Source organism: Dipteris shenzhenensis, chromosome 10 (genome assembly GCF_047967505.1).
Source record: "Dipteris shenzhenensis isolate YYH24624 ecotype China chromosome 10, Dip_SZ_1.0, whole genome shotgun sequence".
Classification (NCBI taxonomy): Eukaryota; Viridiplantae; Streptophyta; class Polypodiopsida; order Gleicheniales; family Dipteridaceae; genus Dipteris; species Dipteris shenzhenensis.
Window position 1 is genome coordinate 38271251 of NC_141605.1, and position 24481 is coordinate 38295731.

The 24481-nt window shown below is 41.6% G+C and overlaps 1 pseudogene; it reads left to right on the plus strand.

The window, feature by feature from the left end:
• Positions 1-325: 325 nt before the first annotated feature.
• LOC147897782 (putative receptor protein kinase CRINKLY4) overlaps positions 326-24481 on the plus strand; it is a 62624-nt pseudogene continuing 38468 nt past the window's right edge.

Below are 24481 nucleotides of genomic sequence, written 5' to 3' on the forward strand. Positions count from 1 at the left end.
GCTCTAGCAAAAGCTTGACAAGTGGCTGAGCAGGAACAAGAAGGACAACAGCGAGAGGAAATTTGGAACTCCTCTAGCTTCCCAAGCTTTTGTTGGCGGAAGTGTTTGTTTCGATGGGAGCAGCCAAGGGTGGCCAACCCCAGGCGCAGAAGATGCCAAGTTGGAGAATTTCAAATCTGCAGTAGTACTGTTGCAAGACAGAGAAAAGATGCTAGGTGTGGCAAGGGAGGAATATAAAAAGGCAGCGGAGTCTTTTGAGAAGGCGAAATGCCAGCTGCATCAAACTTGAGGCGTTAGCTCAACAGCCCAGAAGGTGAAGAATGATATGGCCAATGCCATGGAGGCATATGAGACTGCAGCAGAAACAGAAAAACAAAATCTGCATGTCAGAATAGAAACTCTGAAATTCATGCTTGCCTACATGGAGGTCGATAGCTCCGGCAATGTTCTAGCTACCATGGATTCTGTAGAGGTATGTTGGTCTCGCCTGTGCAAACTTTGGTTCTTGCAAGACTTTAATTTTTCAAACACCTGGGAGATGGTTTTTCAGTTATTCATGTGTTTGTAGGAAGAAGCACGCTGATGGGAAGTGGATCTCAGGGAATGTGAGGTGCATGTAGAGTTTGCTCGGAAGATGGTCCAACATGTGTGGAGCAGAGCTCTACAACTCTGCAGCCTCCTGTGCCATGCTGGCAGCAAGCCGCTAGGATTCCAATCCCTTTGATAGTTTATGGTTCTTATACTGGGTGTGTGGCCTTGGCCATGATGATGAGGTACATGGTGTTTGCATGCTACCATGCAAACACCCATACCATCTATTTTGCTTCGCACAGTTATGCACCATCGAGCAAGAGTGCATGCATCCGGTTGTGTACAATGAATAACTGATGCTACACGATCATTGGTGGTAGGTGCACATCGACCACCACATAAGGATGCAAACTACATGCTTCAATCGACTTTGGAGGTAGTTTTCACCAACACTACCTTGGCCATTGTTTAGAGCTCTAGCATAGCACTTACAATATTTATTACCACATCTTTGACCTGCACCACTGGAGCACATAACAAGTACCAGCACACCATTGACTTGCAGTGTTACTGCACTGACATGCACTATTGTAGCACTAGTAGACCATTATTAGAGGAATAACATGGACTGGAACTCTTAAGAAGTTCTAGCTTCAGCACTAATTGTGCACTAACAAGCACTATTAGAGCACTATTACAGTAGTGCCAAGCACTGGGACTATATCAAGTTTTGGGATAGCCCTAGGGAACACTATTACAACACTATTATAGCACTATTAGAGGACTACATGTACTTGAACTCTTGAGAAGTTCTAGTGTGGCTCTAGCATAGCCTTGGAGAACACTATTAGAACACTATTAGAGCACTATTAGAGGACTAACTTGTACTTGAACCCTTGAGAAGCTCTAGTGTAGCTATGACCAATGCTAATAGTGCACTAACAAGCACTAATAGATCACTATTAGAGCACTATTACAGTAGTAGCAAGCACTTGGACTATATCAAGTTATGGCATAGCCATGGAGAATACTATTACAACACTATTAGAGCACTATTACAGGACTAACATGTAGTTGAACTCTTGAGAAGTTCTAGTGTAGCTTTGACCAAGAGTAAGTGCACTAACAAGCACTATTATAGCACTATTAGAGTACTAATAGAGTAGTGCTAGGCACTTGGACTATATCAAGTTATAGCATAGCCTTGGAGGACACTATTACAACACTATTAGAGGACTAACATGTACTTGAACTCTTAAGAAGTTCTAACATAGCTCTGACCAACACTAATAGTGCACTAACAAGCACTATTATAGCACTATTAGAGCACTAATAGAGTAGTACTAGGCACTTGGACTATATCAAGTTATAGCATAGCCTTGGAGGACACTATTACAACACTACTATAGCACTATTAGAGGACTAATAGGTACTGGAACTCTAGTAAGTTCTAGCAAAGATTAGACCAACTATCAATGCACTAAGAAGCACTATTAGAGCACTATTAGATCACTAACAAGCACTATTTCACCACTATTAGAGGACTAATAGGCACTGAGACTCTAGTAAGTACTAATTGAGCACTGTTATAGTACTAAAATGTAGAAAGCTCTATTAGAGCACTATTATAGCACTAATTGAATACTAACTTGCACTAAAAAGCATAATTACAGCATGAAGTAGGACTAGTAGAGCACTATTAGAGCTCAAACAAGAGTTGCAAATAACATAAGCACTATTAGAGACTATTTCCTGCATTTAAGTCTTGTTAACGTTCTGTCACTTGATTGTTGTTACTTGCAGGGCAACAAATGTCTCAAGTAGGTTCGTCACATAAGTGGTCTGAGTGTGACCGTTTGTCTCTGCTTGACTCCTTCATAGGGAAGGAGGATGTTAGTGAAATGCACAGTAGTGGAAAGGGGGACTCCCCTCCAACTAAATAGAAAGAGAAAGAGAAATCCCCTGTAAGGGAGGATGAACCTTCAGGGCAGAATGTTTCTATAGAGGAGGATGACCTGTTGCTGCAGAGTTTTGTTGGTAAAAGAGCAAAGACATGAAAGACAGACAGATTGGAGAAAGGTGAGACAATTTTCGCTTTTTAGTAATTTTAGAGTCGAAAGATGAACACATGCCTAAAATTTACAGTCTGTGCCTTCACATGTCTTAGGGTGCAAAAGAACCCCGGAGACCAGGAGCGGAGCCCCCAGTAGGGAGCAAAAGGAAAAAAGTCCTGCAGTTGCTGCAAGCTCCAGTGCCAAGCCTGCAGATGTCTTGGTAGAAAAGCAGAGCACACCAATGCCTCCACGAGGTAGTGCTGCTAGTCCAAAAGCAAAAACAACTCCCTGACATAGTCCCCACTTAAAGCCCAGAGCCTGCAAGAAGTTGTAGCCCCAAATGGCCCTATGGGCAGTGAAGACTTATAACTTACGTTGTATCTGTTATTGGGCATTGTCAGTATCAAGAGCTTTGACAAAAACTTAGTATTCTGAGACTTGTATGGATCTATGCAAAGTTTGTCAATTTGAAGCATTTTGTGATTCCATCACTGGGAGTTGTATGATTTTGTGGTTACACAATTGAAATTCCATCTCTGCTTTACATGTGCTTTCAATTAAGAGTGTTAGCACACTGCAGTGGATTTATTTGTCATTAAGCTTGTCTTTATGTAGTAAGATTTGAACTAGTTCACCATCAATGTCAATGTGGATGATTTGAGTTGTTCAAGTGTCCTTCAAACTAAAATGCCCGGATTTGAATGATTCCAGAGTAGTTAAAATAGGTATTTCAACATGTGTTCTTAAATTTTATTTTTCATTTGTATTTAAAATCTATTTTAAATTATGGACTTAAACCTATATTTAATTTCTATCTAGATATACTGTTTCCGAAAACTATATTTAAAATGTGATTGACTATTCGAATCCTGTACTTAAACCTATCATGTTTATCTATCCAAATGTATTTCAGCCAGACAATGTGGTCCAAGATTCGATGTATGTGGCAGAAAGGGAAGTAGGCTTGCAGTTGGCCATCCACATCAGTAGCTACCATGAAAAGAAAGCATGCCAAAAACGTATCGCTAGGAGGTAGAAGAGGCAAAAAGGAGGGAAGAAAAAAAATGGGATTGGATTCACAAGAGGTGTCTGGACATATTGGAAAGACTAAAGCCAAAGCCTTCGAGACCTATAGACATCCCTTTGATGGATCACCTGTAGCTCCTATCCCTGCCTCCACCTCCAATGATTCCACCGATAGTGGTATCAGTTCCTCTCCATCAAGAAAGAAGAGCTGTAATCTTAGATTTGAATGGCCTAGTAGTGAAGGGCGTTGAGTCATATCATGGTGATGCACCCCCATCCTATGCACACTTGATGGAAAGCAATGGTGGGCGCACGGGACGGCGGACCGTGTTTATTCGTAAAGATGTTGCTGCCTTCTTGGAATTCTATTTGTTATGGTTCGAAGTTTTTATTTGGAGCATAGCTAGAAGAACAAAAGTAACCAACATCCTAAACACATGCTTTGCCGAACTATTTTGAAAGATAACAGTCCTAGCGCAGGAAGACTGTCACAATGCTGGATTCATGATGGATTCTGAAGGAAAATCGTTGAGTTTGAAGCCTGTTCTATTCAAGGACTTGCCGACCATCTAGAACAACTTCACTCACTTGTCGACATCCAATACTATTATTTTGGATGACTCCTTATACAAGATTTGCAGAACCCCAGCTAGAACCTAGAGAGTGCTTCCAAAGTTTGAGATGCAAAGTGATGAAGAAATGTGCTCCTATTTGATGGACAACATCACGCCATGGGTGTTTGTGTGGCTACAAATGGAGGATCGCCAATCCTACACGGCACATTTTGAGCACTGACCTCTTTCATGATGAGGAGTCCATTGACATTATGGAGTATATGATAAGACACAACTGCTAGAAAGAGTATTGAAGATGGAAGCAGATGCATGTAGTGGGATGCCAACCTTTTTTGTACATCATTAATAACTTTTATAAAAATCATATTCATAGTGTTCTTATTTCAACTCTTGCTTTGTGTTTTATAATGTAATGTGCTTAAAATCAATAGAATGTCATTGGGAGGTACATAGCGTTAAAATCCTTTTTGCAATGTGATGGAAGACACTAACCATATTGAGCACTGAACCACTACGAGCAGCACTTACTGGCACTGCAACAACACCAACCACTTGCAGCAATACTAACAACTAGTAGCTATAGCACTATAGCAGCATCACTGGGTAAGACTAGGAGCACTATATACACCACTTTTAAGTAGCATTATGTAGTAGCAACACCAACTAATAGCACTAGTAGCACCAATTACCAGCTCTAACCACTAATCTAAGCCAAGCACTGAGTACCACTACTAGCAGCACTTACTAGCACTGCAACAGCACCAACCACTTGCAGCATCACTAACAACTAGTAGCTACAGCACTAATTAGTGGCAGTAGTAGCACTACTTAGTAGCATTACCAATTTGTAACAGGTCACTAGTAGCACTAATTACTAGCATCACTAATTAGTAGCATCAGCATTACTAATTAGTAGCATCACTAGGCAGGACTAGCTTCCTATATACACCACTTTTTAGTAGCACCAATTTGTAACAGCACTAGTAACAGCAATTTGTAGCATCACTAATTAGTAGAAGCAACATTACTAATTAGTAGCATTACTAGGCAGGACTAGTAGCATAATATACACCACTTTTTAGTAGCACTATGTAGTAGTACTAGTAGCACAGCTATGTAGCACCGACTAGTAGCACTAGTAGCACCAACTACTAGCTCTAACCACTCATATAAGCCAATCACTATATATATGTAATGAAAGGGTGGTAGCCATTCAAAGTATAGCAACACACACTATTGCAGGGACAATAAAGTGATGTTCCCAATCATTCATGAAAGTATGAGAAGACGTTAGAACTATGATGTTTATATCTCAAATGGCATGCTGTTGTATATGGCTTCATGCACCTCATTCGACATGAAGAACAGCTTGTCACCATCCATAAGTTCCACCATGGGAAACTTTATAGCTCTAACGAGGTGAGAATACAAAAAACATCGGGTTCATTATCAAGAAGGTAGTAATAGTTATCTGCCCTCTTTCCATAGTACAACCCCTTCACTACAAAACCACCAAATGAAATGATGTTTCCCCATCTGTCCTTCAAATTTTGATTCGCAAGATCCTTCTTGGCAATGCACCGCAGGACATAGAGATCTACACCCTCATCATTTCTGCCTCTACATTGACTACAAAATTGTCTCCAACCTAGAGAGCATCACTCAGTGTATCATAATGTCCTTCATACGCAGGATCATCACAAGGGTTTCCTTCAGCTTCCATGTCCTCTCTAGGGACAATAAGTTGATATTCCCAACTTGTCACATATGCTTTATTGCAACATCTATTCCAAGAACCTGAAATGCAAGCACAACAATAGCATGACAACTTTCACGTTCTGAGCTCTATGCATTTGTGCTCTGAGAATCCAGAGACCGAGTGCATCGATCGCACTAGGGGAATAGGAGCACAGTCCCATGCTACTTATCTATCCACTTCTCCTACCTTCACCTCTTAGAACAACCTTCAGGAAGTTGCACCATCTGACAAACTCAATGCTACTTTAGTGCTAAATCTTGTCCTGCCAACCAATTGTGATGTAGCATAGAACAATGCTAAACAAACAAAGTATCATGCACCTTGTCATCAGATATGTAGAAATGGATGGTTTTTTGAACTTCACCTCTTGTCCAAGCATATGTTATTTGAACAAGAATAGTGACTTGGTCTGACTGCCAATGCATAGATTGTATCTCATTTTGTTCCTTAAAGGTGTGATCTTTTGCAAAATCCACCACAGACACAACATCTTTAGGAAACCTTTGCAGACACTCTTTAAGTTGTTTAGCTTGCCACTTGTATGTGAAGTTGTGCTTAATGAACTTCTTCATGCAATCCCGAGACATCCGTAATAAGGCACTACAGGTCATTTTCTTGAATGTGAGCATCTTTCTTCTTTTTTTCTCCCCCTGTTTTCCAATAGTTTCGTCTTGATCCTCAAAAACCTTAACAAAAACATAGTGGATAGAGTCAGCCTTCTCTTGTGGGCAGGCCAGAAATGTTTTTGGCCCACAACTAGTACATTCTCCCATGAGGCATTCTAAGTGATGGTACATGCTTCCTAGTAAATGCTTCTGACACAACACACTTTCCCAAAATCACGTAACACCAGTGTATGTATGATTAGAAGCTTTACAAATAGCTCCAATATTGTCCCTTGCACATATTTCACAATTGCAATAACAATGCGCTCCATGCAAACTGGCTCTCTTCTCTAGCCTATTTTTTCCTAAGGCAGCGAAACATGTCTTCATTGGGTATGTTGCCTTTTCCTACCCACCATTCTCTCGTGTAAAGTTTGGATTGCGCTGTCTCAATGATAGCTTCTACCTTGGCCTTGTCTCAGAAGGCTTTGAGCCTTTCTTGTCCCTGGGTTGACTCGTCCTCATCTAGGAGCATGATTTGTTCTTCAAGTAATATGTGTCTGTTAGCTCTAACAGAATCTGGTCTCTCTTGATAGCTTTGAGAGACCTACCTGTTCTTTCTATAGCCTTGATCCACTTTTCAGTTGCGTTGGATGTGGCATCAAAAGCTTTTTCCCAGATCCTGTTTATCTTCTGTTGGATGTAAGGTAGGCAAAAGAAGAAAGGGTTAGCTTTGAACCAACACTTTCTTCTCTTGCCCTAGCTTTTATCCAGAGAAATTAGGATTGGTTTATGGTTTGAGAAGGGAAGAGAAGCAAGGGCTTCACTCTTATAGCATAATGTTGAATCTACAATGTCTCTTGAGCAGTACATCCTATCTATTCTTGCTTTCCTATGGAGAAGGCTAGATTGGTTGTTAGTCTAGGTGAAGGACATGTCTGAAGAGATATCAATGAGTACAACAAAATCTTTGAGAGCATTCCAGAAAGATAGTTCCCTTCCCCTTAAAATGTTTACTATTATGTTCCACCTGTCTTTGCGAGATTCTACCATATTGAAGTCACCTAGAAGAATAATATTATTTTGAAGGATCTTTCCATCCCAAAGAAGAGCCCTTTCCCTTGCGGAGTTAGGGGGCGCCATTTGACAATTCAGATGAGGATGACAAAACTCAACTCCTATCCCGATGGTCTCAAAAAATGGGTAGTGGGCACGTGATTGCCTGGGTGAGGTGAGCTACTATTCCGAGAACTTCACCTCTCCCTTCTTTGCGGTTAGTGCAAAACCATTGTCTTTTGTCATCTATCTGGTTGAGCTACTAGGACAACTTAGCCCTTGAAACTTTAACCTCCGAAAAGGCTAGAAAATCAGGTCTAAGGCTTGATGAACCTAACCACCTTTTGAAAATTGCAGGTTTGAGGTCATTTGTTAAGCCCTGGACGTTGATACTCAGGAAGGAGAAGTTGTATTGCATCATTGGGAAGTGTTTTTATTTCTCTTCTTGAAGCTGACTGGGCTGTTGTGACGCCAAAAATTGATATATTTTATTTGGCATCGGTAATGTTTTTCTCTATGTTTGATAAGAGTTTGAGTACCAAGTGATAGCCTAGTGGCTCTCACTTATTTCTATTTTCTGAGATATTTTATGGGATTGAGAGGATGAGTGGAATGGATCATTGTAAATACCATGTGTATGAATGATAAATACCTTGGTATGGGGTGAGAGTTATTTGTGTATGGGATATTATGGGGTTTTTAGAAAATAGGAAGAGAGTCATATAAAGACTCAGGGGGTCACTATGTATAAATCCTCTATATCACGTGCATTCAAGGCCTATATTTTAAATCCCTTATCTGTAAATTTTTTCATTAATAAAATGTACCCCTTTTCTATACAAATCTGTAAATTTTTTCCAAAAATATTTTAAATAGTCCCTTATGTATATTTATTTCTGTAAATTTTAGAAATAAAAAATATCCTTCTATTGAACTCACATGATAGGGTTACATATGATGAGTGACCCCCCTGAGTATAAAGAGGTGGGTCTCATGTCCATGTGTTCCAAGAATATAAGAGAGATCACATGCCAAGAGTATGGAAGGCATGTGGAGGAGTGTGGATGAGTGTGGAGTCAAGAGGAATCCTTCTAGAATTCCTATGTGGAATAAGGAGGATGTGGACATATGGAAAAGAGAGGGTCCTTATGGGCTCCATGTGGGGAGACTCTTGACTTTCTCAATATTGTAAGAGTCTTGAGCACCTTTTGATGGGACACATGGCAAGAATAGCAAAAAGGACATGGATGGTGACATACAGGCTTATGTGATTGGTGGGAAAAGGAATCTACAGGCAGCAATTGTAAATGGGTGAAGGAGGGTGACAAAATCTCTATAAAAGGACCCGTCCTCTCCCTTGTTCAACAATCTCTTCCACCATTGAGCCTCATGCTGCTATAGCTCTAGTCTCCTCAAGCCTCTTCCATGAGCTCTCTCTCTCTCTCTCTCTCTCTCTCTCTCTCAGATATCCTCTTATGTAGACTCTTGAGTCCATATCTCTCTAGTTTATTCTCTTTCCCGCTCCCTCTTGTATGTATGAAACCTCTTTTTCTCCCTTGTGTGTATAGCATATGGAGTTTCATTTGAGTAGAGTCTCACTCTATTGGAAATGAAGGTCACTTCAAATCACCTCCCTTGAGTCTTCTCTCCTTTCATTGTTCTTTTCTTCCTTTCAAAGTCTTCAAAGTGCTTCTTACTCGGCCGCTCATTGTGCGCACATGGTCCACCCATTTCCCATCGTTGATAAAGTTTTAGCATGGAGTAATCTCCCAAGTTAGCACCAATAGAAGAAGTGTGTGGTTTTTATGATGGTTTGATCCCGTGTCAGTGTTTTGCTCATTAATTTTTGCTCGATGGTCCAATTTTGATGAAAGTTATATCACCGTGAAGCTCTCTTTAAGACGCATTGCATTGTGTGACTATATACTGTGTCTGATACAAACTTAAAATTTTATGAGTCTTTGTGTTAGAGAGTTTGTGTTTATGATAGTTTTTACCCCCGTCCAGTAAACTACCCATATCTTTCCACCACTTCTCTATTTCTTACGAACCTTATATCAGAGTGAAGCCCATTTCAAGGCGCATCACTAAATGTGTTTGAATCTTTGATATCACATCTCTCCTAGAAGTCAAAGGCCTCTGTGTCTTATGATAGTTTGCTGAGTGTTTTGACCTAATTGGAGCCTAATTGTAAAGGTATCTATGAAGGAGGTGCAATGTTTCCCCGGAACCTACCCATCTGACTGAATCAACCCCTTCAAACTCATGTTGAGCGGTAAGATCTTCTTTCAACAACGTATCACTCTTCTCTTTGGCACAGACCAACTTGCTGAGATTATGGCCTCCGCTGATCCTTTCCTTCTCCCTATGCTTGAGTACATCATTTGGGATGTTACCATCTTCATTCTCATCTAAGGGAGGAAAGTATGGTGTGGTCTCTTGGCATAAAAGCTTTTTTTTAATGTCCCTTTCCTAGTGATAAATATCTCTGTCACTCAGTTTGAAAGTAGTAGGAAGTGAAGAGGTGTGTGAAGTTTATTACCCCCAACTTCATGTCACATCTTTTGGTGGAGATGCCGAGTGCGTTTGGTATTGGATTCATCCCACCTAACTAAACAGTCTTGGGTGTACTGGATTTCATGTTATGCCTAGTATAGGCATGTGTTTTTGATGTGATAAAGAGGATGCCTGGAAGAACTCCATTAGAAGAGATTACAACCCATTTAAGAGAACTAGAATATTGTGAAGGTGATGCTCAATCTATTCGCACCATCATCATGATCATATCCTTTATGTTTGCACTCTTGAATATGTTAGTGAATCAACAATGCCATCAACACGCACAATAATAGATTGGGGATTGATTCATGCACTAGTAGCTTGGTGCAAAGAAGAGTTGAGTCTTTGGGTGGTTTTTAACTATAATAGTGGATTGGTGATTCTCAATGCTTTCAACTTCTTTTGCTATGAAAATGATGAAGAGTATAATATCTTGAAGCTCTTATGTGCACTTCCAATTGTGAGAAGGGTGATTATTGAATGCATGTATACACAATGTTTTCATGGTGCTGGTTGGTCACTTATTTTTAAAGATTTGGTTGAGGATCACATTGTGGAGGGTTTTCAACAAGTGGTTTTGCATAATAAGTTGGTCTTGGTATACTAAGGCAGCTTGTTTGGATCTAGATGCTTCCTTTTTGTGTTTCATCATGGTGAAGATTCTAGTGTTTCGAGGGACCCAAGGGGAAGACCCAGAGTCTTATCTTTGGGATTTTGTTCAAGGATGCCGGCTTTCTGGTTGGTCCATGAAGGATCGGGCAGAGATTTTTTCTGATTTTCTTGAAGGTGTAGCCTTGAGTTGGCATGAGGCCTTGCCAGACTCTACCAAGGAGGACTAGGACCAAGTTGTGGCTGCAATGAAGTAGAGATTTGGAGCAGTGCAGTCACCAAATACTTTGATGTTGCAGTTGGATTGGTTCTATCAAGGAGAGGGTGAGATGGTGGTCTTTGGCTTGGCAGTCCGATATGAAGCTTTATGGACAAAGTATGAAATGGCAGCTTTGCGAGTTGTGGCATCTGCATCATCAGCCCCTCAAAGTCTCTCAGGGATGGAGCACTTAAAGATCAGAAAATTTGTGATGGCTTTAGAGCCTCGTCTTCACTCAAAAGTAATGAGTAAAGATCCAACGGCATACGTGGAGGCACTTCACATTGCGACCAAGAAAGAATCTTCTCTACAAATCGAATCCTCTTTTGTGTCTTCAACATCTTCAACTTCTAAGGTAGAGGTAATGGGCACTCCTCAGGTACCAAAGTCCTATGAGTTATTTCATAATATCTCCCAATTGATGGCAGAGTTCGCTAATTTGAAATTGCATTTGGTTAATGCATGACAACCTAGAGCACCTGAGTGAGGATAGGCCTCGAGATAAGAGTGGGGTGACTTGCTATGAATGTAATGAAAAAGGTCACTATCATCTTGAGTGCCCTAGATTGAGAAATAAAGAAGAAAAACAAGTATCCTTGATAGAAGCTTCTTCAGGGGATGAGGAAAGAGAGGTAATGATGGCTAAATAAGAGCTTGGTGAAGCAAAAGAAGAAGAAGAAAGCAGGGAAGAAGTAGATGATGAACATCAAGAAGAGAAATGTCATAGTAAGAAAAAGAAGGCATCTAGAAGGAGAATTAGCCAATCAGACTTTCCTTTAGGACAAGGCATTGGAAGCTATGACTTGTTGTTCGACCTTAAAGAAAAGGAAGCTCATATCACCTTTGGTTAGTTACTTGATTTGTCTCCAAAACTAGGGAAAGAATGGGGAAAGATAGCAAGCACAAGGGTGTCAAAGAAGAAAAAGAAGAAAGGTGCCAACCTATTGTCCAAAAGGTAGATATAGATGCAGGGAAATGATAAGAAGGTGCGCTACAACATCAAAAGCCGCAAAAAGGAAGTTGTCAAGGAGTCTTCAACATCAGAGAGTGCAAGCTTTGACTTAACCAATGAAAAAGAAGAGACAGGGTGTAGCTCCGCCGAGGAGTCCAGCTCAAAGGGTGAGGTGGAAGGAGTGGCCTTTGGTCTTTGTCTTGGTGCTAATCAGGATGAGTCAGGAGAAAACAAGGTGGTGGTACAAGAAGATGTTATAGAGACACATCATGTGGAGGATGTGGAGCACACTAAACGACGCCAATGCAATGAAGAGCTTCTTGGTGATTCTCTATTAGGTACTAAGAAGCTCCAGTACTTGGATATGTTCAATGATTTCCCATATCTCTTTGCAAACAAGCTATTCACAGGTTTGACCAGTCTCTCTTGTGGAGCACAAGATTGAGTTGAAGCCAAAAAGCAAGCTAGTTGTGCAATACTTAAGGCGATTGGGAGTGGTCCAAGCTGAGGTACTAAAGAAAGAGGTAACACAACTACTTGAGGCTAGAATCATCTTTCATGTTGATGATTCAAAATGGATGCCTCCTATAGTTGTCACACCAAAGAAAGGAAATAAGTGGCAGGTTTGTATGGACTTTCGTCCTTTTAATACATGCACTAAGAGGGATCATTTTCCTTTGCCATTCCAAGATGAAATACTAGACCAAGTACAGGGCATGAGATGTATTTTGTATGTGATAGGTATTTTGGGTACTTTCAAATTTGCATTCGGGAGGAAGATCAAAAGAAGACATCATTTGTCACACCTTGGGGAGTTTTTGCTTATAGAGTGATGCCTTTTGGGTTAACCAATGCACCAACTACATTTCAAAGGTTCATGAGTCAAGTGCTTGAGCCTTACTTGGGAAAGTTCATAAGGGTGTTTTTAGATGATTTTTGCATTTATTCTTGACGCATAGATCACATGGAGAAGTTAAAGATGGCCTTAGCTAGGATTGATGAAGCAAAAGGGTGTCTAAATCCTAGCAAATGTCATTTGGATCAAACAAAAGCTACCTTGTTGGGGCATATTGTGTTTAAAGAAGGCTTGTAAATGGATCCTAACAAAGTTCAAGCAATCATGGCATTGCCAAGTTTTGAGAGTTTCACTGGTGTTCACAGAATTCTAGGAAAAAGCAAGTAATATGAATGCTTTTGTGATGATTTCACAGAGATAGTGCATCAATGAACTTGTTGATAAGAAAAGGAGTTTCTTACCAATGGGGTGTGAAGCAAAGAGTCTTTTCAGCAACTTAAGGGCCCAATATTGAAGCCCCCTGATTGGTCTCAAGACTTTTATGTAAATCTAAGTGTATCTTTGCATTCAGTTGGTGTTGTATTGCTACAAAAAGGAGGGACAAGTAGAATGCAACCCATCTATTATGCCAGCCGATAGCTTACAGAGGTGGAAACAAGGTATGAAGAAATGGAGCAACAAGCTCTCTCTTTGGTGTTTTCAATCAGAAAGTTTCGATCCTATTTATTACCTCAACCATTTTTCTTCCTTACCTCTCAGTCTGTATTAGCATATCTAGTTCGTAAGCCTGATTCTAGGGGGAGATTTGCAAAATGGTTGTCAGAGCTTCAAGAGTTCTCTTTCTCTTTTGTCACTGAAAATACCACTAGGTCCACTATGGCAGATTTGGTCACAGGACGGGAGGATCTAAGAGAAGAAAAGAAAGAGGAGAAAAGAAATACAAGGAGGACATTAATAATGAAAGGGAGACACCACCAATAGCTTTTGTGTTGTATTTTGGATATCTCCTGTAGTTGTCACACCAAAGAAAGGAAATAAGTGGCGGGTTTATGTGGACTTTCGTCCTTTGAATGCATGTACTAAGAGGGATCATTTTCCTTTGCCATTCCAAGATGAAATACTAGACCAAGTAGCAGAGCATGAGATGTATTCTATATGTGATGGGTATTTTGATGGGGCTTTTAGTCCTTCACGCCAACAAGGAGCCAAGGAGATGGTCTTGATGAATTCTGAAGGTCAAGAGGTGTGGGCAAGAGGCTAAGAGCTTCTAGGTATCACAACTAATAATGTACCTGAGTATAATGCTTTGATTCTTGGTTTGGAGGGTTGTCTTCAAAGTTAAGTTAAAGAATTGGAAGTAAGAGGAGATTCTCAGCTTATTATAAATCAAATGCAAGGGCATTACATCAAGGAGCTTAATCAAAAGGCTATGATACTATGTAATCAGTTTGATTTTTACAAGTTTGTTCATATAAACAGAAAAGAAAATCGAAGGGCAAATGAGTTAGCTACTCAAGCCATTGCAGTAAAACACGGGGGGTGGTTTCTCTGGTAGACACTGGATGGCTAGAACTGCACCTCATGGATTTAACATATTGGCTGCGAGAAGCTACCCTCTTGTATTGTTTTGAGCTTGGCTTTACATCTACTCCAAGCTGGTTGATGTGACATTGATAGGTTGGCACTTCATGTTGGGTGAAGAACCTTCTTTGGAGGTGCCTATGTGTTGGCAACAATTTGCTCCATGGTAACATTGCTCAAAAACTCAGTATGAAGACCTTTGTGTAAATGGATACTCGAGTATGTGTGGGTATTGTAGATGTGTATGTATGTGTGAGAGCATATGTTTATACCTCGGTCTACACCCACTACTTTTGGCGTTGATGACGCCGATGGTGATGTGATATTGTGTTTTTAGAGAATGAGTTTGGGCATGTTCTTGGATTCATCTAGATATATTCTCCATGGTGACATTTAATGGTTAACATTTTGCCCAAAGAGTTTACTTTATAGGGTTGCTACATTCATGCCTAGTTGTTCGAGTAAGGAAGGCTTGTCCCTATACGATTGTTGATGACATTCTTTATAAATTAAGAAAAGATAAGGTGCTCCATCGAGTGGTCCATCCCGTGGAGACTAGGAGAATCCTAGAAATGTGTCATGAATGCTCCGAACATTTTGCTTCAACGAGCATAGCTAGGAGAATTCTTAATGTAGGTTACTTTTGGCCACGCCTGCATAAGGATGTATATGAATGGTGTCGAAGTTGTACGACAATTGATTCCTAAGCCCTTAAAGCCTATTCCAGCATATGGACCTTTTGAGAGGTGGGTGTTGGACTTTGTGGGACCACTCCCTCGCTCATCTCCGAGCAAGCATTATTTATTAGTGGCCACATATCATGCGACTCGGTGCCACCTTGAGGGCCAGCAGACCCTCTCTATTACTAGAGAGGATCTACTGGGGGGGGAAAGATGTGACTCCAAAATTTGATATATTTTATTTGGCATTGGTATTGTTTTTCTCTATGTTTGATAAGAGTTTGAGTATCAAGTGATAGCCTAGCGGCTCTCACTTATTTCTATTTTCTAAGATATTGTATGGGATTGAGAGGATGAGTGGAATGGATCATTGTAAATACCATGTGTATAAATGATACATACCTTGGTATGGGGTGAGAGTTATTTGTGTATGGGATATTATGGGGTTTTTAGAAAATAGGAAGAAGGAGTCATATAAAGAGGTGGGTCTTGTGTCCATGTGTTCCAATAATATAAGAGAGATCACATGCCAAGAGTGTGGATGGCATGTGGAGGAGTGTGGAAGAGTGTGCTTTGTTGTTCCACTTGTTGTGGCTTGTCCGCCTGCATTTTCTCAATTTACTTTAATATCGCCATCCGCATCTTCTCTTGGTCCTTCCACTTTATATGTTTCCCCTTCTTTGGTTGCGCTTCTTCTACTAGTTTGTGAACTGGACCCTTGGATCATGCTACAACATAGATGTTGACCTTCTCTATTTCCTTCTCTGGCGATCCCCCTTGCTTTGTACATGTTGAGCAGTCGCACTACCACCATTCATAGACTTGTGCTATAGATTTCATCCGACATATGGAGGTATCCCCCCATTCTTCAATAAGTACTGCATTTATCCCCCCATTCTTCAATAGATTTCATCCGACATGCGGAGGTATCCCCCCATTATTTAATAAGTACTGCATTTATTTGTGCCGATGGTTGGTCCTGTGGAGGTGGTTCCCGCATTGGTGGCCATGGTTTGATCTCTAAACCTTGCTCTGTTCTATGCTTGCACCACAGTGGGTAGTCTGGGCCTTGACTGTGTCCATTCTCCAAACAGTACTATACTCTTTATCTATGCCTAAATTTTGTTGGCCCCAAACCGCCTGTGGGTTCCAATTCTCCCTCTAGTTCTAGTTGCCTCTCTCATTCCAATTTTTCCTTTGCTAGATCTGGTCCATGTCTGTACCGCTACTGGGTCAATGGCCACTTGACTAGCACCTCTTTCCAATGGTCAGGGTACCTATTGTGCCGAATTCATTCGAGCATTGGGGTTATACCAACAGACCCCAGTTGGGTGATTCTTTGTGTAGATCTCGAACTTTGGCTGAGTGGTTGACTTTAGTGCTCCCAAACCCTTCAGGTTATCATCTAAGAGTTTCTCTATATCAATTGTTTTCTGTTTCAATTTCTTCTTCTCCTTCCTTGACTTCTTTGTCTCTTTTTTGCTAAACGTCTTTTTGGCCCTGCAAGGGTCTTAAGGGATGATGTTAGTGAGTTGCTAATCAAGGGCCATAGTTTTGAAGTTAGTTCATTTGGTCAATTTGACCTTGCAAATTATGGTTAGTATGAGGCTTAAAGGTGGGTTAGTATAAGTTTAAGGGCTTCTAATGTGTTTAGGGTTTAAGGTTTTTGTTTGCTTGTGGAGGTCCTAAATGTTTTTGTCTTTTATCCTAAAGCTTTTGTCTTTTGTTAGATATTTCTCTCTAAAGATGGAGACTCTCTTTGTCTCTTGTATGACACCACATTTATATTACTCTTGCCAAAATAGACATGTCCCCACTTTTATTTAATGGCCCATCCACCCCACACACACACACACATACACCTTTTGACCTCTTTTCTCTCCTCTCTTTCACTCATCTACCTTTCCTCATGGATCTTCACCTTCACTTGCTTTTCTCTTTTCCTTTCCTTCCAATTTACACATATCGTTTCCTTTCACAAGTTATTCGAAATATTTATCGAGCTACTTATGCTTGGACTTATAATGACACTCCAAAAGGCAAGGCGATAGTGGGATCCCCACCTTGTTCTTATGTTTTCGCTTCTTTTTGGACTTTTTGTCCTCATCCTTTGAATCACTTTCAGAATCTTCACTTTTGGATTCGATATCCTCATCTATATCCATTCCGGATTATTTTGTGTTAAAATTAGTCTCACTATCTGAATCATCACCTTTGGACTGACTTTTAAAAGATATGCATCTCTGTTCTGCTCTTTTAGCTGCATCTCTCAAATCATTGAAGCCGTTAACGCCTTGGATTCCCAATCCACCTACTATGCTACGTATCTCTTGCCTGAATCCTTTGCAAAAATATTCTACATATGTCTTGGTTGTGGGTCTTTTCGCTGCATCCAACCTGGTATTGAGGTTTCAGAATTTCTATGCATAATCTTTGACCATCAATTTCCTCTGTTGGAGTTCTCGCAATTTTCTACGGATGTCGTTTGTGGTTTTCTATTTACGAAACCTATGCAGAAAGGTTGTCTTTAGTTTTGGATAATCCATGAACTGTGCAAGACCATATGGACTGAACAACTCATAGCCCTGCCACTCAAGGTAGCTGCAAACTATTATAATTTTTCTAGATCCCCAAACATCGTGTCGAAACCACTCACATGCCATCGGGTCTCAAATTGTGCTATGTGGCTATTCGGGTCATCTTTTTTCCGACCCCTGAACTCGAAAACTTGCACTTCAAACTTGTTGCATTCAAATTCATTGGATTAGCCAGTGGAATCCAAGGCACTGCTCGCACTTGTGGTACTCCTGGCATTGTGATACTACTACTGGCACTTGTGGTACTACTGGCACTACTGGCATTGCTGGCACTACTGGCACTTATGCCACTACTGGCACTGCTGGCACTGATGGCACCTTGTGGCACTACTGGGACTTGTGGTAGTGGTGGCACTTGGGCACTACTGGCTGGATGATTGAAGTGACTGATATTGTCAAATTTATGAAAGATTCCATATTCCATGGGTTTTCGTGGCTGACTGGGAGTACTGGTAATGGATTAAAAATTTTTGGTGAGAAGAACGGACTTACGGGATCTTTCTGCTTATTTGGATTGAATAGACTTGCCAAATACAAAGAACTCCTTAAATGGGATCAACTCAGTACTGGGTCCTACTAAGTCTTTCGTACTGCATATGTTGGTTTTTGTACTAGCGTAGTCTCGGTGGCTCCTTTGGTTGATGCCAGATTCCGGTACCACGGACTACTGTGAGTGCTGCTAAACTATTGATCATCGTCAGATTCTTCAGTTTCTTCCTCGATTATGGTTTCCGATCCCTCTGCTACCGGCGTACGAATTTCCTCGTCTTTAAATTTTGTGGCCAAATTTCTTTGTCCAGTCCCTCCGATTACTTTGAGTGCTGCTAAACTACTGATCATCGTCAGATTCTTCAGTTTCTTCCTCGATGATGGTTTCCAATCCCTTTGCTACCGGCCTACGAATTTCCTCGTCTTTAAATTCCTGTATCCTGAACTTTCTTTCACGGATGCTTCTCCGCTTTTTCCATATCAAATATTCATCAATTCTGGAGTAGCAATGATTCCACCATAGAACCACGCATGTTTTCTTTGGCCACCAAGGTCTTGGAGTTGGCAGGGTACACGTACAGCAAGATCGCCAATGTTTTGGAGTTCATCTGGAACCCGCAAAAGTATTCCAGAATAATATAAACTCAAAACGCAATGTATGGTTTATATGCACAGTACAGAACATCATTGCAAATAATACAAAATAAACATTACTGAAATCAGAAACTCATACTATCATCTTGACTGCTCAGAACCAATCAACAGATACAAAAGAAGTGATAGACATCTCAGGATGAAAAATGCTTATAACAGTATATTCAAAAACTCTTTCTACAATCATCAGCGCAGAACAACCCCATTCCCGGTTCTCTTACATTCCTAAGCGTGGATTGAAGAGGCACACTCAACAGGTGGTGACGCCTCATATCTGTTAGCATTATAAGCTATATTAAAGATAGTTTTCTTTTGTCGATCACCCGGATCCCAAATGCGCTTTTCTCCTAGTTTGGACATAAGCTTGAATTTATGGTCACACCCAACTGTAAAGCCAGAACAATTTCATGCGGATTTATGGTCGCACCCCGATGTCACGCAGCAACATATAGTGCAATCCCCTTCTTGGTGCAGGTGCCATTTATAACTGCCATTGCGATCCCTTTCTTGCTGCACCATCTTTCCTGCTATTGGCGTAATCACTTTAGTTCAGTGACAAGGAGTAATAATCCGCTTCATTTATGTGTCGCTCACACATAGCATTGTCTTTGTTGCTGGCATAATCTTTTCTACAAGAGAATAACAAGATAACATATGATAAAAGAGGTAACAAGGAGTAATAATCCGCTTCAGTTGTTGCTGGCACAAGAGTAATAATATGCTTCAGTTGTTGCTGGCACAATCTTTTCTGCAAGAGGATAACAAGATAACATGTGATAAAAGAGGTAACAAAGCATCTGATCATGATAACAAGGAATGAATGATAGAAGATATGAGAATATCTAAGAGTTGATTGATAAGCAGACATGGGACAAGTGTATCTCCTTCTTCTTGCTTGGCAAAAATTGGAGCACGGAATATGAATCATCTCCTGCAAGATACAGTGGAAATCCTCATAACAAAAAACAAAGCATCAGTAAACATTCTTGATATTAAGCAATAGATGATAGAAATCCAGAGGAATCAAAGAGAGAAATCGCATCAATTGCTGTTGGGCAGTTGATCATCCGGGGAACACAAGCATCTGGGCATCCGGAAGTACAGAACAATCGGGAAGAAAGATCGTCCAAGAAACACAAGCATCCAAACATCCGATGATCATCCGAGAAGCACACGCACCCAGGCATCTGGGAAACACAAGCATCCAGGCATTCGGAAGTACAAGACAACCAGGCAAAAGAATCATCTGGGAAACAAAAACATCCGGGCTCTGATATCATGTTGAACTATGAGAGACGAGATAACACATGCTCCCAAAAGGAATGATCATATTCATGTATTAGATGCATATATATAGTTGAGAACAAGGTTTGAGTCTAGGCGAGCTATATATAGCTCTAACAAATCCTTCAGACCTACAGCGAAGCCATAGCATCGCTTTTGCATGACATTTAGCACAGCTATGCGCACCTATATACAACTGCCCATCAATTGTTCTGATTACACTAGCTATTCCTATTTATATGCAATTGCCCATCGATACATAATCATAATTGATTCCTTTAGAGCCGTGGAGTGCAGTATGAGTCTGTGTGACCCGTCTTGTCTGCTTTCTGGGCAGGACACTCCCAAAACCATGTCTCCAAGTTGTCCTTTTAAGCTCGCAACTCCTAGAAGAGCGATCAAGTGTTTAAATGGCATGTGCCAAAAATCATCTTCCTCGTTATCATTCTTTAGCTTGCTGCTGCTTTTTAGCTTGTTACCACCGATTGTCAAAGTAGGAAACATGACTACCTTGGTAGGTGTGTCCGATTCAAACACCAAGCTGTGCTGCTTGTGCCCTTGAGGTGGAGACGCTCTACCCACGATGTTGGGGTTCATTCATGTATGCAGCTGACACCACGCCCCCAGAGAATGTGTCATCCTGGCCTAATATGATACAGGAGCACTAGCCATTCTAACATCAATTCAGGTGGCTGGCACGCATGTGCCGTCAGAGACAATAACACTGACAGTCCTGGTTTGGTCGATTGTTGGGGCATAGTCTATAGATAACAGTTATGGTCAAGCTTCTCCTCCATTAGAAGCAATGATATCGGTTTCAGCGGGGCTCACGGTTTCAGCGGGGCTCAGTGCCAGCACAAGGTTTCCAATATGTTGGGGATTTAATATCAAAGAAGATGCTTCAACGATACTGATGCCTAATGTTGGTTTTCAGTCTATATTTGCAGGGAGACACCATATTTGTGGACTCAAGTTGATTACCCACAAGACAATATGCTGGGGTAAAAACACTTTCCAACAGGCAAGCCCTCCTGATAACCTTAATTTTACAGTGATCACTTGAGGCTACAAGTTCTCTTGCTCCTTGCGTGAGGACACTCATGAAGCTGTGTGCTGGGGGGACTACACAGACACCAAACAACTGCGCTTGTGGGAGCGGCATTCGCTACCATCTCGTCTGGAGATTGGTTTACTTGCGGAGTGAGGGAGGACAACCAGAAGATGGCACAATATAACACAAACAGCTTGCGAACAGATTTGAGAGCTAGTATGGGATTGTGCGTCGAGGAGTGTAAAGAGGGCCAGTATGCACTTTTAGACTCCGAACTTGGGATCTCGCAACGTCTGAAAAACGATGATATCAAGCTCCTAACTCTACATCTCCGTCTACGTCTCAGATATCAACTGCTAAAGACAATCGGATTAAAGGAATTGTGGTAGGAGTGGCTCTGAGTGTCTTTGCACTAGAGCTGATCGGATTTTTGGCAGTTTGTCGACATAGACAATTGCTTTTGATGTGGGTGTCGTGTCGGGGCCAAGATGATCACGAGGAATCTGTTCTGAGAATGCTTTGGAAAAGTATAGCGATCAAGATTGTCAGCTTCATGAGTGAAGAGCTTCGGATAGCCACGAAAGACTATGACGATGGCATCGTTGTTGGGCAGGGAAGTTTTGGGAAAGTGTCCAAGGGCATCCTCGACGATGGATGGGTTGTAGCAATCAAGGAAGCTTGCACGATGGAGAGAGCTAGCACATTTAACATGTAACGTGAGCTCCTGTCAAAGCTACATCACACCTACTTGGTCAATCTTGTTGGTTATTGTGAAGAGGAGAAGTGTCTTTTGTTCAAATTCAGGTCCAATGGTTTGCTACAAGATTGGTTGCTTCATAAACAGTCTAGACTGGAAAACTTGCATGAGAGTTGCTTTGCAAGCAGCAAGAGCGCTTGAGAATCTGCATGTATATGCATCTCCCCGAATTATTCATCGTGAGGTGAAAGCGTCCAACATCTTGCTGGACAAAAATATGAATGCGCATATTTATTATTTCGGCCTCTATCTGTATGGTCCTGTGGGAAACCACAATCATCTTAGCAACTTGGCACCTTGTGGAACTCCAAGCTACCTTGACCGTGAATACTTCGAGCCTTATCAGCTCATTTCCAAGAGCGATGTCTATAGTTTCAAAGTGGTACCTTTAGAGCTGTTGAGTGGACGACAAGCACTAGATAGAGATAATTCTATGTATAGCCTTGTGGCATGGGAAATGGAGCTTGGTGAGCATGGGAATATCATCCTTTTATTGGATACAGAGCTCAAAGTACCAGACAATGTTATGTCTGGATTACTTCTCAAAGTCGTTTACTTGGCTTTATGGTGTGTTCGTATGACAGGGAAGGAGCAGCCAACCATGAACGAAGTAGCAAGTTGCTTGCAAGACGTTGTTGAGCTACTATTCTCCAATGAGACAAAGTGTTTCTCCAATAACACAAAGTGTAAAGAATGGTGTGTAAATTGCACCATAGAGTTATGGGACAAACCCTAAGGGGTCCATGTATATATTCCTATTTTCCTTGGAATACAAGTTAATGTACAGTTAGTAATCTTTGTGCACTCCTCTCTCTCTCTCTCATATTTCTGTTAACAGAGCCAATGGTGCTCATAAGCCCTTGCATGTTGTCAAGGCAATAAGCCCTCCACATGTGAGGCATCCTCCATCTCCACTTTGTGAATTTGAGAGATGGTGAGAGATTTTCTTTGAGTGAGAGTGTTCCTTCTTGCTTTCTTGAAGTTTTTTGTGAGGGATAGTTCTTTAGATTTCTGTCCATTTGAGACAGAGATTTCCATTCTATTCATTTCATGAGAGATTTTTTTGCATTCCTTGATAGATTTCTGTAGAGTAAGAGGTTTTTTCTTCTAATCCTTAGGAAAAGAGAGAGAGAGATTGAAATTCAATCTAGAGAGAATTTTGTTCGGAATTAAGTCCCTCAGACATCTCTATCATAGGGTCTCTGAGAACTTGTACTCCTCACCCTGTAGCTCCTAAAAGCAAGCAAGTGGCTTCACACAACAGAAGAACGATGGCCTCTATAACAAGGCACTACAAGTGGTAGTGGTTGCGAAGAACTAAGTTGCACACAGCTAGCCGGTCAGCAACAAACTCCAAGGCCAGATGAGGCAAGATCCTTTCTTGCAAGAAGAGTCTCAGCCTCTTCAACGAGCTCAACAATGGCTTCAACGATAAGCCTGCGCAGAACTCAAGCCGACGAGCTCATCTGCAACAACGAGCTTCAAGAACCTTCAACGACCCTCATCTTCTCACCGTGGCCATCGAGGAGAGATACATATCCGCAGCAAGTGCAGCTTTAGGAAATACAGCATGCTGCAAGACCTTATCCATGATGAGCATGTCGCCAACCTCGTGTCTGATCTGCTGAGCGACCATCTTCACACGTTGAGGGTGCGCCACACAAAGGATGTGAGATTATCACCTCCACAGCGGTTCCTACATCACCCACAAGACAAACGGCTTCATCAGGTACTCACTCGTGACTTCTACGAGCAGAGCCTGGCAGTCCTCCAGCCTTCATTAACGCCTGCAAACTGGATTAACATCTCCTCCACGATGCTCACAGGATGGGTACTCTAGCAAACTCCGCTGCCTTCACTGTGCCATAGCCAACGCTCTGACTGTGGTGTAGAGGCAGTGCAACCAAGGGCTCTAGCTACGTCTGCAGCACGATGGCTCGATCCCACAAAATCATCCGAGTTCCAACGCGTCCAAAGCTCATGCAAAACGACCTCCTTCAGAGCGGCTCTCCATGCAATGCAGTAGCCACCTTCAACGATCCCGCAACTCCTCTAGCACCCTCTCCTACACACTAAAGGCTCGTAGCTCTCAATGCCTTCACCCAACAAGCATCTTTTTCAGAGGCAAGGCTCCTCATAACGACAAGGCGCCTCATAGCAACAAAGCCCAAATGAAAAGAAGCATCGAAACGCCTTCTTCGAAATGCCTTCTCTCCATCGTCGACCTTCCCTAGTGTGGCAGTGACATGCAGACCTAAATCGGCAGTTGATGCTACTCGACTAGCATGAGTGTTCTCTTTCAGAAGTGAGCATGCGCTTTCCGTATTGATTCCTCCCTCTCCAGGGCCTGAGGGGAGAGTCTGGGGGGACCTGGTCATCTTGCGTTTTCTACAGGACTTCAACTGCGTTGGCAGCATTTCTTTCTTCGAGGGCTTCTTCCATTGCTAGCTTCTTCGGCTCCTCTGTCTGTGTAACTTTTACTAGACTCTTCTATATTTTTTTCCTGGTGGGTATCTTGCTCGTCTTTGTAATCTTGTCTTTGGAGGGAGAAACTCGCAGACTCTTCTGCATAGGTAGGGCAAGGAACAAACCTCGATGTGGTGGGAA